This window comes from Callorhinus ursinus, unplaced genomic scaffold (assembly GCF_003265705.2).
Source record: "Callorhinus ursinus isolate GAN/ISIS: 27379988/994484 unplaced genomic scaffold, GSC_fseal_2.0 scaffold21, whole genome shotgun sequence".
In the NCBI taxonomy this organism is placed as follows: domain Eukaryota; kingdom Metazoa; phylum Chordata; class Mammalia; order Carnivora; family Otariidae; genus Callorhinus; species Callorhinus ursinus.
The window spans coordinates 3,025,956-3,041,019 of NW_027397083.1; the positions used below are offsets into that span (position 1 = coordinate 3,025,956).

Below are 15,064 nucleotides of genomic sequence, written 5' to 3' on the forward strand. Positions count from 1 at the left end.
TTGTTAAAGATTTTATTTTTTTATTTGACAGAGAGCGAGAGAGAGCACAAGCAGGGGGAGCGGCAGGCAAAGGGAGAAGCAGACTTCCTGCTGAGCAAGAGGCAGAGGTGGGGCTTGATCCCAGCACCCTGGGATCATGACCTGAGCTGAAGGCAGACGCTTAACTGACTGAGCCACCCAGGCACCCAAGATTGATAGTTATGTCAGCCGTTTAATTCCTTAGTTTATTATATCATTATCTCTATTTTGTTTGGATTTTACTTTGGTTTACTTTACTGGATCTTGATTCCTGAGATACTTATAACTCATTGATTACTACACATAGCTGTTTTTAATAATAAAAGTGATATCACTACACATTCTACACATTTTTATTATGACAATGAAAGATAGAGTGTTTATCTTAAGGCCAATAAATTCAACACTGTAGCCTGAATAAAAAAATTATTTTAATGATATAAACTACTCAAGCTCCTGAAAGTTAAAGATACATATCCTCAGTGGTCTTTATTTACATCTTAAAGTAATTTAATTTATTGCATTGTCTTCACACCCCCTGTCCAGATAGCTTTGGTAATGAATCCTACCCAATATGAGAGAAAAATAATTTCTATTCTACACAAACACAATAATAAAACAGAATTGAATAGATCTAAACTCATTTCATCTGTCCAGCATTTCTTTGATACTTTTAAATTATGCTAGGTTTTCTATACATTCATTAGAATTTTCTATACAGACACGTGTGTCATGGTGAAAATTGCCAGTTCTGCCAAGCTCTTGTTCAGTATGAGAGACTTTCTTTTTCATGTGAGCTTAGCTTGGTTGTGCTATATAAGATCAATATGTAACATCAATTGCATAGTTTGTACTGAAAACTACCAAACAGAAATTGGATTTTTTTAAAATTCCAGTTCCAATAGCATCAAATATACAATATGCCTAAAGAAAAATGTGACAAGATAGGTGCAGACATATGCTAAACACTTTATAGAAACTATGTTGAGAGTATATGAAGAACTTAATAAATAGAAAGAAGTATTGTGCTTATAGGCCAGATGACTCAATACTCTTTGGATGTGAATTCTCCCCAAATATGTGTTTAGATTCAAGCAATCTCATATAAAATATGAACAGGCTCGTGTTTATTATTTTCCAAAATGAAATAAAATGTACAAAGCAATGTGACCTTAATCAGGTCACACAACTTTAAAAAGAACAAAGCTGGAGAACTCACATTACTTCAGTTCTAGGTATATTATAAGGCTGCTGTGTTCAAAACAGTGTGTTCTTCTCATGAAGCTAGACAAGCAGATCAATGGGCCAGACTAGAGAGTCCAGAAACAGACCTGTATTGGTCAACTAATTCTCAACAGGGGTCTGTAGGCAATTTAGTGGAGAAAACCCAGTCTCCACAACGAATGGCAGTAGAAGTGTTAGACATTCCTATGTACCCACAGCAACAACACCACAGAAATCCGTGCATCACAGCTTGTACAAATTCAATTCCAAATGGAATATAGACCAATACATAAAAGGGAGATGCATAATACATTCAGAATAAAATACAAGGCAAGATCTTTGTGACGTTGGATTAGAAAAATAATTTTTAAATATAATATCAATGGTATGGTCCACATACAAAAAGATAAAATGCACTTTATCAAAAATAAAACATTTTCAGGAGAACAAGTTTAGAATGAGGGGTGAATTCAAGACTCGGGGATGTTGATGGAACACCTTATACATCTCTAAGGGAAGTCCTGGAGTGTGTCTGCCAGGGGAGGACATGGAAGATATGACCAGTCATCTTCTCTGTGGGTTGATACAAGCTAGCTGAAGTAAAGCTTGGTCAACATCGGGCATGGTGTTGAAATGGACAAGCTGTAAAATCATCAAGCTTTGATATCCTCTGTGCTGAAGGGCTATGTAGGGGAAGAAAGCTTTCCCCTTTTTCCCTTCTCTGTTCTTTGGCTGCTCTAACAATTAAATTGACATAAGATAAATTGTCAGGAGAAAAACAAACTAATTTCACATGTATGGGAACCCCAAAGAAATGAAACTCCCTGATAGTCAGGCAACTGAGGTTTAGAAGCTGTCCTGAGCTAAGGAGAAGGGGGTAGGAATTCAATGGGCACAGAGGGGAATTTGAACAATTAACTCTGCAGAGTCCACCACAGTTTACCATGCCTACCCCACACTCTTTGTAGTTATCTCTGGTGGCATCTCTCTTCCTGGATAAGGCCGTCTGTATAAATTCTTTTAGGCAAGTAGTGGGGAAGAAAAAAACTCCTCTTGAATCCTTTGGCCTCAGTTTTCAGCTCAGAACAATCCACACGTCAAAGTGGCACACTGGGCCCTGAACCCCATCAGTTAGAATCCTTCATACTCAGGGTTACTAAATGTTCAATGCCTGGAAGCAAGCATTAAATTTAGAAATATCCATTTTCTTGCTTACTGTCTATGTGAGTCAGTTATTTAACCTCTAGAAATTTCTGTGTTCTTATATCCATAATAGAGGTAATAATACTTATGTCAAAATATGCATTATTATAAGTTTTAAATAATTCAATGAATTTTCTTAAGATTTTATTTATTTATTTGAGAGAGAGAAAGAGAAACAGTAGGGCTTAGGGGCAGAGGGAGAAAGAGAAGCAGACTCCCTGGTGATGCGGGACTCCATCCCAAATATCCCCAATCATCTTAGGACCCTGAGATCTAACCCACACTGAAATTAAATATTTAAATATCTGAGCCACCAGGGTGCCCCCTTCCTCTGAAATTTTTAATCTTTCTTACTTCTCCTACCTTCCATGTTCATGGGGAAAGAATGTTTATTGTTTTATCATTTCTTTTCTTTGTCTCCTAACCCCCAACCATCAATTCCAGCAGTGTTAGTCCAAACCACGGACAGTTTTGGACCCATTCTCATTTGCACGTCGTTGATTGCATTGCTCTATCTACCCTACACACATAAGATCTTGATAATGGGTCATACTTGGACTGTAAATGCTCATATGTGGTTCTCTTTTTTCTGTCTCATTTCAAATTTTCCTGATAGCTAACCAGATAGGATTACAGGCTACACTGGTTTCCCTCTGATTCTTCAGAAAGCTGGATGAATACAGTCAAAATTTCCTGAACCGCTCTGACTATGGCCTTGTGCTTTAGGCAAGCTAATGCAAAGGTGGAAAGCTACACCCAGGGCAACCAAGGACTTCACTCTGGACAGTGGTTTAGCAACATTTGGCCAGGATCTCTCTAGTAATGCCTTTGGGAATGTAATTACTTACAGCTTTCTAAGAATTATTAATTTCTGTGTTGTCACTTAAGTTTATATTCTGTTGGTCCCAACCAAATTTTCTTCAGAAAGAAGCAGAAAATCGATGATTTCCAGGACCTAAATACTCTTGTTAGGTGTGGCAGAAATTTAAAAATACCTTTATTTTTTTAGTGAGCTGGCATTGAGATCTTAAATCAGCATTTGAAATTCCTAGCCTACTTTCCTGGGGCATAACAACGCCTTTCTTCATCACTGATAGATTTAGTAAATGTTTGAAGTCCACTTCCCTTGTAAACCTGTAGAAGGTGTAAGTCACTTTGAGATTTCCAAAACATTTGTAGAGAATCAATCTGGAAGTGTGTGAATTACTGATTTAGAATTCTCTTCATTTTATTCCAGATTTTGATGCTGGGGATGATCTGGCACAGTGAGTATCTGGGGGAAAGAATTCTACCTGATGTAGCCTAAAACTAACCTGGAAGCCAATGGAATCCTATGGTTAGTAATTACCCTTGTCACCTTGGGTTTGGGAAGGGTCCAGCCAACCAAGAGCTTGGTGAATTATATGCTCTTAGTCTGTATAATTTCATTCTAAAGACTATAACTTCTTTTGCAATGTTTGGCAATTCAATTATTATAAAAATGCTTTAGCATATGTTAGTTTTAATTGTGTATTATTTATAAGCAAAATTCCAACTAATAACAATGAAATGAAAGCATTCTAATTGCATCCCATTCTTGTACTCATGTACAACCCTCCATATTGATGTTAAGAAATAGCCATGTTTATGCTTGAATCTGTATAATAATGAAAATTTCCTATATTTCAAAACACTTGCCATCCCAGAATAAACTGGTTTCATCTGAGTCAACTAAGGTAAGTTTATAGCATGTTATTCTGTTACACTAAGCAAAGATGGGAACATGTGATGGAAGCTTTATTTATTTTTTATATATCTGAGAGAGAGAGAGAGAGCCCGAATGGGGGAGAGGCACAGGGAGAGGGAGAAGCCGACTCTCTGCTGAGCAGATAGCAAGATGCAGGGCTTGATTCCAGGACCCTGAGATCATGACCTGAGCCAAGGGCAGCTGCTTAACTGACTGAAACACCCGGCAACCATGATGGAAGCTTCAATTTAAACATAAGAGCCTCTATTCTTATACTGATAGTTTAACTAAAAGTGCACTAGGAATTTTTATTTAGTATTACCAAAGAAGTAAAGTAATCATGTAACTATATTTTTCTAGTGCAAAAACATCAGGCTAAGGATTAGGGTTAGGCATTCCCTAAGAGGACCAATCTGCCATCCAACTAACCTAAATGTTGTCCTCAACAGATTGTTGACATTGAAGTTTATCTGATCAGTTATGAAATCCATGTTATGAATATTCTTTTTCTTTACTTTTCCACTGGCCTTGGTTTTGTGTGTGTGTGCATGACACGCTCACTAATCCATTTTGAACCACACGTGTCTCTGGCTATTTCATATTACCTCATGTATTCCTCATTAAAATTCTGAATTTTGTAATGATCTCTTAATTGTGAAAGGAGTAAGATGAAGTTTAAGAGATGAAGCAATTCGTTCAAGGATTGCACTGGTCAGTTTCTTAAGATGCCTCAATGTTTCTGCCGCTTCCTGTGTTGCTAATGTTCTAACCACTTGTTCAGTGGTTGCCTGATGTTCTTTATGCATCATCTGTAACTTTACCTAAGAGGGTTCCTTAATATCTCTGCCATCAAAATGTTGTTTTTACGACAATAATTCCCCTCTCTTTTTCCCTTTTACATCTGCTCCCTGCAGCGATCATGTATAATGTTCCCTCGGGTTACAGGGTGAGATAGAAGGGAAGCACTTTTGTGGATTCAATGCCAATGATGGTCTAGAAACAAAGAAGAATCCTGATTTAAGCAATTTACATGTTTGTAAAACTGAAGGAAAATTATTTAAAATGACTGAATTCCAGGTAACATTTATGTTAAATAGTCCATATATCTTTATTTCCATAAATACTCAGAAAGACAGACTGGGTGTCTGTTCACCCATCATCTTGAATATTCTTTTCTACTCAGATGGAGATTCAGAATAGACTCTTCATGCTTTCCTCATGACACCCATTATCATCCTACTCAGCTCTCTTCCATGAAATTAGTCCCAAATTGAGGGAAAATCAGGATTTCTTTCTCCAGACATTCACTGTGTATTATTTCCCCATCTTGAGAAATGTTTAGATTCTCTTGATCTGAGTTTCTTCTTTTTAAAATCAGAGATTAGGATTAGTCAAGTGAATGCTGCTTTTAAATGGTTTGCAATCGTCTTGTATAATAATTGTTTTTAAACCAAATTGTTTTAGGTGAATAACTGTATCTGAAAAATTAACATTATTTCCACTGCATTAACAAAGAATTAACACTTGCAGTAAGTAGAAAATAGGTCAATGAACTCTACCTCCCTAAAACTTTTCAATACTCTTTACTTAAGGCTAACTTCTGAATACCCTGTAGCTCCTCATTATTTTCAAAAAAACGTAGGAACACGCTAAACATACTCCTTTGTGAAGTTAGAGTTTTGAATAAAAATTTAAAGCAGAATTTCGCTCTCCTACGGTATGGACCGTTTTCTAAATACCTCTCTGATAGCTGTATACATATATAGTTTTTAGTCTATCCTTTAATGATTGTCATCACAAAATTTAATGACAGTATTTACATTTTTAAAATTCTCTTTAACACATGATATGTAAATAGGAGAAATGAATGAAATTGCTAATTATTTTCCACAGTTTCAGTCATGAATTGACATTCTTTATTTTGCTGTACACTTTTTCACCATTTTTTGCTTTTTTAAATAACAGCAAATCCATTGGTTTAGTATGACCCATTGGCAATGTTTGGTCACATAGCAATAAAAAGAGTGTGCTTTAAACAAATTAACCATTAGCAGCTCAGGTTTGTCCATTTGCATTTCCTGAGGATTCACTCCCAGATAATTCATGGAATTTGACCAGAAAATGGTGAAAATAAGAAAGTTGACCTCATGTATTAGCCACACAGTTTTAAGATATATGCAACAAAGCATTTTTTGACTTGGGACAATATTTAAAATCCTCTTTCTTAGCTAAATAATATAATTAATAATAATGAATACATTTTAATTTTCAAAACATAATTTAAATAGTTAAAAATCATTACCAGTAAAACTGAGTATCGTAATCATTCTCATTATTCCCATTTTAAAATTATTCTACAATACTTCTATAGAATCAAAGACAAAAATGTTAAAAACTCCTTTTTATGAAATCAAGAATAATTAATATTAATATGATACTCATGTAAATCTACTTAGTAAATTTTATATCATTGTGTTCATAATGTTAAGTTTTCACCAAATTTCTGTTAATTTCCTTCAGATACATGCTCATTTGTGTGTAACATACAGCAAACTCAAGTATATGGAGAGGCAGAGAAACATCTCAGAATTCATACTTCTAGGACTTTTGTATGACCAGAGCATACACATATTTTGCTTTGTGCTCTTATTCTCTTATGTTGCCCTGTTGGCAAGAAACCTTCTGATCCTTATCTCCATTCAATGCAGCCCTCTGTTTCATCAACCCATGTACTACTTCCTCAGCCACTTATCCGCTATGGACAGCTGCTACACCTCTAGCATTACACACAAATTAATTGGTGACCTACTAGGGGGGACAAAAACCATCACCTATGGTAATTGTATGTTACAACTCTTTGCTGTGCACTTCTTTGGAGACATTGAGATCTTCATTCTATCGCCCTGGCTTTTGATTGCTATGGTGCCATCTGTAAACCTCTCCACTACATGCTTATCATGGACAAGACAAGGTGCAATCTCCTGGTCTTAGCTGCTTGGGCTGGTGGGGCTCTCCATTCTTTTCCTCAACTATTGATGACAATCCAATTGCCATTTTGTGGTCCTAATGAAACTGATCACTACTTTTGTGATATCTTTCCTTTGCTGAAAGTTGCCTACACTGATATCTACATCAGTGGGGTCCTTGTGGTTGCCAATTCAGGTATGGTCGCCTTAGTTACCTTTGTTGTCTTGTTTCTTATGTCATTATATTGTTTAGTCTAAGACATCACTCAGCTGAGGGAAGACACAAAGCCCTCTCCACCTGTGGGTCTCATATCACTGTGGTCATCTTATTTTTGGGGCCTTCAAACTTTGCCTACCTTTGACCTCCAGCCACTTTCCCTGAGGACAAAGTATTTGCTCAATTTTATACTATCATTCCTCCTATGTTCAATCCCTCAATCTATACACTGAGAAATAGAGAGATGAAAAATGCCATGAGAAAAGCTTGGTGTCAAACATTATTTTCAAAGGAAGCATGCAATTAATTTGAGGAAATACATTGCTAAACAACTTTATAAAAGAAAAGGGCTTGATGTGACCAACAAGCTAAGAAATATTTTATAGACTTTATATCCCATCACTATCATGAATGGAATGAATGAAAGAGGAATTAAAAACAAATTTAAAGGAATAACTAAATGAATCCTAATTCCCACATACCAGAATTAACTGAAAGCTTAATTTTATGGAGTTTAAGGAGGTGTGGATAGGGTCATCTGGAAGGGGAAAAAAAAAAAGGGCTGTCTGAGCCAAAGCAAATAAGGCAACACTATTTGGTCAGTGAACTATAAAGTCAAAACATAATTAATAATAATTCTATTAAAAATCCTGGGATTATTGTGGACATTGTTGCTACAAACTTTGCAGTGCATGTGCCCCTTCTTTTCACTACGTTTGTGTCTTTGTGGTAAATATCTAGTAGTGCAATTGCAGGGTTGTATGTTAGCTCTATTTTTAACATCTTGAGCAATCTCCAGCTGTTTTCCAGAGTGGCTGCACAGTTTGCATTCCCACAAATAGTGTAAAGGCGGGAGGGAGCTTTCTCCTCATTCTTGCCAACACTTGAGTTTTCTGTCTTGCTAATTTTTGCCATTCTAACTGGTGTAAGTTGGTATCCCATTGTGGTTTTGATTTGTATTTCTCTGATGGCCAGTGATGTTGAACATTTTTTCATGTGTCTGGTAGCCATTTATTTGTATGGTGAAATGTCTGTTCATCCCTTCTTCCCATATCTTGACTGGATTATTTGTTTTTGGGGGGTTAAGTGAAAAGTTCTTTATAGATCTTGGATACCAGCCTTTTATCTGTAGTGTCATTTGCAAATATCTTCTCCCATTCTGTGGGTTGCTTCTTAATTCTGTTGACTGTAACCTTTGCTCTGCAGAAGATTTTTATCTTGATGAAGTCCCCAAAGTTCATTTTTGCTTGTGTTTCCTTTGCCTTTGGAACCATGAGAGACTCTGGACTCCAGGAAACAGAGGGTTAACAGAAAGGAGGGGGTAACCGGTGATGGGTATTAAGGGGGGCACATGTTGCAATGAGCACTGGGTGTTATACACAACTAATGAATCACTGAACACTACATTAAAACTAATGAGGTACTGTATGTTGGCTAACTGAACATAATAATAAAAATAGAAAAATAATAAATAAAATAAATAATAAAATTAAAATTAAAATATTTTAAAACATTTTAAAAAGAAAATCCTGGGCTTATATGCCAGTCCTCATCGTGATACACATTCTGGGCACTAGTGACGAAGTTGAAATCAAAAATTAAAATAATGGCTTTAAATCATCACAAATAACTTTAAGATAAAACATTCATTTATACTTCCTCTAGTAGCATTCAGAAATCAGCTGTGCAAATGAAGAAATCGGTATAGTAAAGCGGCACCTGGCGATCAATTCTGCTGAATTCATATTAAAAATAATTACTTGTTATTCCACCTATTGACCAGAATATAAAACATCTCCATAAAATCTAAGGGACTGAATAATAAAATGTAAATGTTGACAAACCCCTACCTGACTAAAATTATCAAGTGGAAAGTTATTGGACCCAGAACCAAAGACCTCTTCTGCCACAAAGAGAAAAAGAAAAGCCTAGCAAAAGACAAATTAAGACATGGTCTACCACGAAAAACAAAGAAAATACATTATGCAACCATATATTGGCTGCATATGGATGTTTATGCCTGTTTTATTCATAATTACCAAACCTCAGAAGCAACCAAGAGGTCCCTCCACAGGTAAATAGATAAATAAATTGAGATTTATCTGGATAATGGACTATTATTCAGCGCTAAAAAGGAATGAGCTATCAAGCCACAAGATGATATGCAGGAAACTTAAATGTATATTACTAAGTGAAAGAAGCCAATCTGAAAAGGCTACCTAGTATATGATTGGAAATATATGAATCCTAAAGAGGCAAAAACAATGGAGACATGGAAAACATCAGTGTTTGCCAAGGGTTAGTGTGGATAGTAGAATGAATAGGCAGAGCACAGAGGATTTTAGAGCAGGAAGCACTTCTGTATGTTATTACAGTTGTGAATACATGTGGTTTTACATATCAAAACCCGTAAAATGTACTACATCAAGTGTGAAGCCTAATGAAAAGTATATTTGGGGAGATAATGATGTGTGAGTGTAGGTTCCTTTGATGGTAAAAGATGTATCACTCTGGAGGGGGCTTGTGTGTGGGAAAACGTGTATTATGGGAAATCTTTGTACTTTCTGCTCAGTTTTGCTGTGAATCTAAAGCTGCTTTAAAAATAAAGTTTATTAATTAAAAATATACACTGTGGCACGATAGATATATCAACTTTATAAGTGGAAAGAGGAAGAGACATCTGAAAAAGATTTTCCACAGAAAAAAATTATGAAAGGCCTTTTTTGCATGCTTGATAAGATTTAAATAAAGGTCGCTTAAGAAACACAGGAAGTATCATTATAGAGAAGAATCTAGGTAACAGGATTTTATTAAAAGGAAGAAGGCAAAAATACAGAAAGCGTTTTAGAATATGTAAGTAAAATGCAAGTTACAATCTATCTGGAGGCACCACACAAACAGGTAGACAGAGCAGAAAAAATAATGAGGAAGGTGAAATTAACCAGAGCTGTTAGAGCAGAGAGGAAGTGGACAGATGTCTCAGTGGTTATTCACAAAGAAACAAAACTGTTGCCAGATTAAAACTTTTCTCCTAGGCATGTCCTATACTGTTTCATTACTTAGCTGGACCAAGGAAAGCTGTCTCTAAAAATAAAATAGAAGTTCAGATAAATAAACAACAGATTCATTTTAAAGGCCTCTTTTATATAGTGGATATTATTTCTTTTCATTATCATGCTTTCTTAATAACGTGAATTTCTCTTCCAGAACATTATCAGTGATCAAAATTATTATTTGCGAACAATATCAACCTGGGGTTAATGATGTTTTCTGCTACAAATCTAGACACACATTTCAAGTTAACGAGACTTTAGTATTCTATAAAATTAAAAACTATCACAGAAATGACTTTGAATGGATTACAGTGGCTTTCATGTTTAATAAGTTGAGAGAGCATTGTCTTTTTTTAATTGAGATATAAATAATGTATAACATTATATTAGCTTCTTGTATAAAACATAATGTATTGCAAAATGGTCACCACAATAAGTCTAGCTAACATCCATCACCACACATACTTACAAATTTTTTTCTTGTGACAAAAATTTTATAGATGCCAGTCATTTTTATTACACAAAATTCTGCCTGAGAATTTGAAGATTTAGAGTATAGAATTACTCCATATCAGAATCGAAGACACATCTAGATATCTTTTTTATTTTTTTATTCTTATGTTAATCACCATATATTACATCATCAGTTTTTGATGTAGTGTTCCATGATTCATTGTTTGTGCATAACACCCAGTGCTCCACGCAGAATGTGCCCTCTTTAAGACCCATCACCAGGCTAACCCATACCCCCCTCCCCTCTAGAACCCTCGTTTGTTTTTCAGAGTCCATCGTCTCTCATGGTTCGTCTCCCCCTCTGACTTATTCTCCTTCATTCTTCCCCTCCTGCTATCTTCTTCCTTTTCTTTTTTCTTAACATATGTTGCATTATTCGTTTCAGAAGCACAGATCTGTGATTCAACAGTCTTGCACAATTCACAGCGCTCACCATAGCACATAACCTACCCAATGTCTATCAACCAGCCACCCCATCCCTCCCACCCCCACCATTCCAGTAACACTCAGTTTGTTGCCTGAGATTAAGAATTCCTCATATCAGTGAGGTTATATGATACATGTCTTTCTCTGATTGACTTATTTCACTCAGCATAACACCCTCCAGTTCCATCCATGTCACTGCAAATGGCAAGATTTCATTCCTTTTGATGACTGCATAATTTTCCATTGTAGATATATACCACATCTTCTTTATTCGTTCATCTGTCGATGGACATCTTGGCTCTTTCCATAGTTTGGCTATTGTGGACATTGCTGCTATAAAGATCGGGGTGCACGTACCCATTCGGATCCCTACATTTGTATCTTTGTGGTAAATACCCAGTAGTGAAATTGCTGGGTCCTAGGATAGCTCTATTTTCAACTTTTTGGGGAACCTCCATACTGTTTTTCATAGTGGCTGCACCAGCTTGCATTCCAACCAACAGTGTAGGAGGGTTTCCCTTTCTCCGCATCTCCTCCAACATCTATTGTTTCCTGACTTGTTAATTTTAGCCATTCTGACTGGTGTGAGGTGGTATCTCATTGAGGTTTTGTTTTTTTTTTTGCTTTCTTTTTTTTTTATTTTGTTATTGTTATGTTAATCACCATACATCACATTATTAGTTTTGGATGTAGTGTTCCATGATTCATTGTTTGTGCATAACACCCAGTGCTCCATGCAGAACGTGCCCTCTTTAATACCCATCACCAGGCTAACACATCCCCCCACCTCCTCCCCTCTAGAACCCTCAGTTTGTTTTTCAGAGTCCATCGTCTCTCATGGTTGGTCTCCCCCTCCGACTCTCCCCCTTTCATTTTTCCCTTCCTACTATCTTCTTCTTCTTCTTTTTTTTTAACATAGAATGTATTATTTGTTTCAGAGGTACAGATCTGTGATTCAACAGTGTTGCACAATTCACAGCACTTGCCATAGCACATACCCTACCCAGTGCCTATCACCCAGCCACCCCATCCCTCCCACCCCCCACCACTCCAGCAACACTCAGCTTGTTGCCTGGGATTAAGAATTCCTCATATCAGTGAGGTCATATGATACATGTCTTTCTCTGATTGACTTATTTCACTCAGCATAACATCCTCCAGTTCCATCCACTTTGTTGCAAATGGCAAGCTCTCATTCCTTTTGATGGCTGCATAATATTCCATTGTGTATATGTACCACTTCTTTATCCATTCATCTGTCGATGGACATCTTGGCCCTTTCCACAGGTGGGCTATTGTGGACATTGCTGCTATAAACACTGGGGTGCATGTACCCCTTCGGATCCCTACATTTGTATCTTGGGGTAAATACCCAGTAGTGCAATTGCTGGATCGAACGGTAGCTCTAATTTCAACTGTTTGAGGAACCTCCATACTGTTTTTCAGAGTGGCTCACTAGCTTGCATTCCCACCAACAGTGTAGGAGGGTTCCCCTTTCTCTGCATCCCCACCAACATCTGTCGTTTCCTGACTTGTTAATTTTAGCCATTCTGACTCATGTGAGGTGGTATCTCATTGAGGTTTTGATTTGGATTTCCCTGATGCCGAGTGAAGTAGAGCACTTTTTCATGTGTCTGTTGGCCATTTGGATGTCTTCTTTGGAAAAGTGTCTGTTCATGTCTTCTGCCCATTTCTTGATTGGATCATTTGTTCTTTGGGTATTGAGTTTGATAAGTTCTTTATAGATTTCGGATACTAGCCCTTTATCTGTTATGTCATTTGCAAATATCTTCTCCCATTCTGTCGGTTGTCTTTTGGTTTTGTTGACTGTTTCTTTTGCGGTGAAAAACTTTTTATCTTGATGAAGTCCCTATAGTTCATTTTGGCCGCTGCCGTGGCTGAGGTCGAAGTGGTTACTACGTGTGTTCTTCTCTAGGATTTTGATGGACTCCTGTCTCACATTTAGGTCTTTCAAGAATTTTGAGTTTACTTTTGTGTGTGGTGTAAGTAAATTGTCCAGTTTCATTCTTTTGTTGGTGGCTGTCCAGTTTTCCCAACAACATTTGTTGGAGAGACTGTCTTTTTTTCCATTGGACATTCTTTCCTGTTTTGTCAAAGATTAGTTGACTATAGAGTTTAGGGTCATTTTCTGGGCTCGCTGTCTGTTCCACTGATCTATCTGTCTGTTTTGGTGCCAGTACCATACTGTCTTGATGATTACAATTTTGTAATAGAGCTTGAAGTCTAGAATTGTGATGCCACCAGCTATGCTTTTCTTTTTCTAAATTCCTCTGCCTATTTGGGGTCTTTTCTGGTTCCATAAAAAATTTAGCATTATTTGTTCCATTTCTTTGAAAAAAGTGGGTGGTATTTTGATAGGGATTGCCTTGAATGTGTAGATTGCTCTAGGTAGCATTGACATCTTCACAATATTTGTTCTTCTAATCCATGAGCATGGAACATTTTTCCATTTCTTTGTGTCTTCCTCAATTTCTTTCATGAGTATTTTATACTTTTCTGAGTACAGATTCTAAGCCTCTTTGGTTAGATTTATTCCTAGGTATCTTATGGTTTTGGGTGCAATTGTAAATGGGATCAACTCCTTAATTTCTCTTTCTTCTGTCTTGTTGTTGGTGTATAGGAATGCCACTGATCTCTGTGCATTGATTTTATATCTTGCCACTTTACTGAATTCCTGTATGAGTTCTAGCAGTTTTGGGGTGGAGTCATATGGATTTTCCACATAAAGTATCATATCATCTGAAAAGAATGAGAGTTTGACTTCTTCTTTGCCATTTCAGATGCCTTTTACTTCTTTTTGTTGTCTGAATGCTGTGGCTAGGAATTCTAATACTATGTTGAATAGCAGTGGTGATAGTGGACATCCCTGCCACATTTCTGACCTTAGGGGGAAAGCTCTCAGTTTTTCCCCTTTGAGAATGATATTCGCTGTGAGTTTTCCATAGACAGCTTTTATGATATTGAGGTATGTACCCTCTACCCTATACTTTGACCTGTTTTGATGAAGAAAGGATGTTGTACTTTGTCAGATGCTTTCTCTGTATCTATTGAGAGGATCATATGGTTCTTGTTCTTTCTTTTAATAATGTATAGTATCACATTGATTGATTGGCCTCACATTGATCAATTGGCCAAAGTTGATCCAACCTTGCAGCCCAGGAATAAATCCTACTTGGTCGTGGTGAATAATCCTTCTAATGTACTGTTGGATCGTACCGGCTAGTATTTTGTGAGAATTTTTGCATCCATGTTCATCAGGGATATTGGTCTGTAATTCTCCTTATTGATGAGGTCTTTGTCTGGTTTTGGGATCAAGGTAATGGTGATCTCATAAAACTAGTTTGAAAGTTTTCCTTCCATTCCTATTTTTTGAAACAGTTTCAGAAGAATAGGTATTAATTCTTCTTTAAATGTTTGGTAGAATTCCCCTGGGAAGACATCTGGCCCTGGGCTCTTGTTTGTTGGACGATTTTTGATGACTGCTTCAATTTCCTTAGTGGTTTTAGGTCTGTTCAGGATTTCTATTTCTTCCTGGTTCAGTTTTGGTAGTTGATACATCTCTAGAAATGCATCCATTTCTTCCAGATTATCTAACTTGCTGGCATAGAGTTGCTCATCATATGTTCTTATAATTGTTTGTATTTCTTTGGTGTTGATTGTGATCTCTCCTCTTTCATTCATGATTTTATTTATTTGG

At 36.7% G+C, this 15,064-nt stretch overlaps 1 pseudogene; it reads left to right on the forward strand.

Annotated features, from left to right (window-relative positions):
- Positions 1-6,733: 6,733 nt before the first annotated feature.
- On the forward strand, positions 6,734-7,661 carry LOC112829743 (olfactory receptor 4P4-like; annotated as a pseudogene).
- Positions 7,662-15,064: the final 7,403 nt, after the last annotated feature.